Below are 5193 nucleotides of genomic sequence, written 5' to 3' on the forward strand. Positions count from 1 at the left end.
TGCACTAGTGAAAGTATGAACCCTAGGCCTTGTTTCCTATCATTGCAATACCGTTTACGCTCACTTTTATCTTTAGTTACCTTGCTGTTTTTATTATTTCAGATTACAAAAACCTATATCTACTATCTATTTTGCACTTGTATCACCATCTCTTCGCCGAACTAGTGCACCTATAGAATTTACCATTGTATTGGGTGTGTTGGGGACACAAGAGACTCTTTGTTATTTGGTTGCAGGGTTGTTTGAGAGAGACCATCTTCATCCTACGCCTCCCACGGATTGATAAACCTTAGGTCATCCACTTGAGGGAAATTTTCTACTGTCCTACAAACTTGTGCACTTGTAGGCCCAACAACGTCTACAAGAAGAAGGTTGTGTAGTAGACATCAAAGTTGCACAACAAGATGATTCTTTCACTGCTCCTGATGTACAAGATAACACAGATGTTCCTAATATCTTTGAGAACCATCACGTCAATGACGCCGGTGAAAAGATTGCCTATCGTGTTGTGGACATACAAGAGTTGATCAAGAAGAAGCCAATGTTCGAGGACGTTGAGGATGAAGAAGAAGATGACACCGTGGGGAATTACAATTCAAGACTGATACACATGGCGAAGATGTTGACGCTGCAGATGCGGATGATGATTACATTGCTTTTATCGTATTTGCCTGCGAGAAGATGTTTTTTTATCTACTATGTGAAATTGTGTTTGCTATGACAACTGAAACCTGATGAACATGTTGTTTAGTATTTTGCTGTGAGAACATCACTTGTTATGTATGCTGATTTGTGTTTGGTGATTGCACGAAAACTAAAACATGATGACATTGTTGTTTAGTTGTACTCATATTTGGCTGTGAAACTTGAATTTGATGACATAGTTTGTTATTGGACTGCAATTTGCTCGACGTCTTCGAATGAGAACAAAGCTGACCCCACAGGGCCTCTGCTATTTATTTATTTATGAGCAAAAGGGGATACCCCCTGATTTCCATTAATAGAAATCATTAGATGTTCACAACACTACGCCCAGTCTGCTACACAAGTTTCATTCATTACTAGTTTCAGAAAAGTGCTCATGACATAGCCACTGAATACATCACGAGTGCTGCATACACTACAAATAAAGAGACAATCATCCTACAGAGCACATCGATTTTGCCCATTATCTTCACAAGCTCTTTTATCTCCTCATTGCTGTCAAGGCCGTTCAGCACCTGTTGCTTGGCCATGATCAGAGGAACTGCATCTTTAACCTTCTACTTTGCATCTTCCTCTTCTGACAATCCTTCAGTTACTTGTCCAACACCCCAACCTGCTGGTATTGGGATTCCTCGGCTAACCAAATAATCAGCGTAGTTGCATTCCCCCACATCAGCAACTTCCCAGAAATACAAATCACACGAATCTTCCCTTTTCTACACGAATCAAATTGGAAGATCATCAACCAAACTATTAAAAAAATCAGCAACTGAAAGCAGCAGAACAACACTTAAACATATTATTACCCCATGATTCGGGCATTTGTAGAAGACTCGGCCGGGGTTGAAGATTGTGGTTGAGATGCGACGGATGACTCTACGTGATTTGCAGCAGTGGCACCACACCAACGGCAGCGGGTTGCGATGAGCAATCAGCTGCGGTGCGCGTGCCGGCGGGGGTGTGATGAGACCTGTCGGTGTCAAAACCGGCGGATCTCGGGTAGGGGGTCCCGAACTGTGCGTCTAGGCGGATGGTAACAGGAGACAAGGGACACGATGTTTTACCTAGGTTCGGGCCCTCTTGATGGAGGTAAAACCCTACATCCTGCTTTATTAATATTGATGATGTGTGTTACAAGAGTAGATCTACCACGAGATCAAGGAGGCTAAACCCTAGAAGCTAGCCTATGGTATGATTGGTGTTCGTCCTACGGACTAAAGACATCCGGTTTATATAGACATCGGAGAGGGCTAGGGTTACACAGAGTCGGTTACAATGGTAGGAGATCTACATATCCGTATCGCCAAGCTTGCCTTCCACGCCAAGGAAAGTCCCATCCGGACACAGGACGAAGTCTTCAATCTTGTATCTTCATAGTCTTGGAGTCCGGCCGATGATGATAGTTCGGCTATCTGGACACCCCCTAGTCCGGAACTCCCTCAGTAGCCCCTGAACCAGGCTTCAATGACGACGAGTCCTGCGCGCATATTGTCTTCGGCATTGCAAGGCGGGTTCCCCCTCCGAATAATTTATAGAAGATTGTGAACACCAGGATAGTGTCCGGCTCTGCAAAATAAATTCCATGTACCACCGTAGAGAGAATAATATTCACACAAGTTCAATCTGCTGACATATTTTGTGGCATGACGTCACACCACTACCAAGCCTTTACTAGAATCGTTTTTATTGTACCACCTCAGCGCATTTAGCGAAGCGGTTTCCTCGGCATGTCTTGTCAAAGCAGAGATCGTGTTCCCCTTATTCCGGGATTCCCATCAATACGGACGTGGGTAACCCAACCGCGCCATTGATTGTGGTGCTTGGGAGATAAGCGAGTTTTATCAGGCCGGTGGGGACATATGTTCTTGTCCGCCCATATAAGGGGATAAAGATCCAACCCTTTTACCTGTGCCTTCTTCCTCCTTGGCTTATCCATCTCCGCGAACTCGAGCTCCAGCGCCCAAGTCCGCACTTCTCACCTCAACCTTCTCCAACTATGTCCGGAGCGGGAGGCAAGTGGATGGCCTCCTCCGTCACGGAGGGGCAGATCCAGAAGCTGCGCAACGCCGGATATTTGTCCAGCAACATCGCGCACTGGCTCCCCGACGAGGGAGAGCTCATCCCCACCCCCAGGCCCCATGAGAGGGTAGTATTTCTTCCCCATTTCCTCCGCGGACTGGGCTTCCCACTTCATCCCTTTGTCCGGGGGCTCATGTTCTACTACGGTCTGGATTTCTATGATCTGGCCCCGAATTTCATCCTCAACATCTCAGCGTTTATCGTCGTGTGTGAGGCCTTCCTCTGCATCCAGCCCCACTTGGGCTTGTGGCTCAAGACCTTCAGTGTCAAGCCGAAGGTTGTGAAGGGCAGCCAAGCGGAGTGCGGAGGTGCCATGGTGGGCAGGATGTCGCACGTTACTTAGCTGGAGGGCACTTTCATGGAAACCATTAAGGGGTGGCAATCGGGGTGGTTCTACATCACCGAGCCGCGTGACCCTGAATGGGCAGTGGTCCCCGAATTCAGATCTGGCATCCCTACACGGCTCACCTCCTGGAAAGAGAGTGGCCGGATCTGGAGTGATTCGGAGGAGCTGACCGGACTCCAAGCCTGTATTCCAAAGCAGGTGGACAAGAAGCTCAAGCTTGTCAACGTAGTCCAGGTCATGCTCATCCGCCGGATTCTCCCGTGCCAACGACGGGGTTTCAACATGTGGGAGTTCGATCCGGCGCAGCACCAGACTCTGAGCGGGCTCTTCAACACTACGTACGAAGATGTCTGGAAGGTGTTGTTCAAGGGCGCCGAGGCTCTCGCATCCGCTACCGAAGATCGCGGATTCAGCTCGCAGCGTCCGGCTGACGAGGTAAGCGATTTTGTCGCTTGTTTTCCATAGTTTGACTCTATGCGGGATCTAAACTCCCTTTACCTTTGACAGGACTGGCTGGCGAAGGCCGAACAGACTATCTGTCTGGCCCCATTGCCAGAGGACCCAGCAGACGCCCGCCTAACGGGGCTGCTGGCTCCGGCACCCCACGTGGTGCCGGAGAAGAAGGCCAAGAAGAAGGCCACGGGCACTCGAAAGAGTTCCCATTTTTAGGTGTTATCGGATGATGACTCTGAGGCCGACTCCTCCACAAAGGCGAGGAGGAGAAGAAGAAAGCCTCTCCCCCAGCGGGGGGAGGGAAGAAAAGGAAGGCTTCCCCTATGGGGGAGGCCGAAGGGTCCAAGAAGGGAAAAACTCTTTCCTCGGACTGCTCTGCCAACGCCAATGACGACGACGAGGACTGGCCTCCAAGGGCCAAGCCCCTGGCGAGATCGTAAGTATCTGGACTCCCGAATAACTTCATGGTTTTTCTTTTCGCCACATAATGTCTTTCTAATGCCGCATACAACCCTGCAGTCCGCCCAAGGATGATCTTCCCGCTTCGTCGAGCGGGTCCTTAGGTGCGTCGGATATGGATTCTCTTCCGACTGCCTCCACCCCCCGTGATGCGGACGATGCCGAGGTGGGATCCCGGGAAGGGACCCACCAGGAGGAGGAGGCTCCAGAGGTGTCGCAGGACAACCTCTCGGACTTTGCACCGGACTCGGCCCCGGAACCCACAGTGGCTCCGGAGTCTGGCGAGCGACCCCTTCGTAAGAAGGGCAAGACCGTGACGCCGGCAGCCTCCGTCCAACTGGAGGCGCCGAATAACTTGCTGGAGGCGCTCAATGGCGCCTCCATTGAAGAGGAACACCGCACTATTATGAGTGGGTGATTCAAAAGGTTCAGCTCGCCAAGAGCGGGCTGACCGAAGCCTGCAGCAGCCTTCTAACAGGCTTTGAGGTAAGAATTTCGATATATATAAAATGGTACCGCATAGACAGTAGCCCCTGATGCTCGGTTCGGTGTTCGGAAAGAAAAGCCGGAGTAACGATCTAAAAAGATATACGCAGGAGTCATAAAAAATATGTCAATATGGGATTACAGGCTGTGCTGCTGACCTCCGCCGCACTGACTGCGGAGGTCAATACTTTGAAGGAAAGCCTCGAGCGGTCCAAGAACGAGCTCGGCCGTGCCAAGAAGCAGCTCGAGGAAAAAGAAGGTGAGTAATACCTTATTAAAATTGTACCTTACAGAAAAGGATTTGGTTGCAAGAAAAATGACAAGGATAACGTGGATATAGTAGGGGCCACAAACGAGGTGGCGACCCTGAAGGAGGCGGTGTTCGCGGCCGAACGTAATGCGGCTACGGAACGCACCGAGCGAGAGAAGCATGAGGCGTGGGTGGCGGAGGTACAGCAAGAGCTCCAGGCTCTCATGGAAAAACATGAGAGTTTGGAGCGTGACTCGAAGACTCGAGAGTCCGAGCTTGCGACGGCTCTTGAGAGTGCCAAAGCCGCTAAGGCTGAAGCCTATAAGGCCCTCCAGGAAATCGAGGCGTTGAAGAAAATAGCGGCGGGTAAGGCATTCTTCATGCAAAGTAAGCATGTGAGTGTGAATTACCTATC

This window comes from Triticum aestivum, chromosome 3B, assembly GCF_018294505.1.
Source record: "Triticum aestivum cultivar Chinese Spring chromosome 3B, IWGSC CS RefSeq v2.1, whole genome shotgun sequence".
Lineage (NCBI taxonomy): Eukaryota > Viridiplantae > Streptophyta > Magnoliopsida > Poales > Poaceae > Triticum > Triticum aestivum.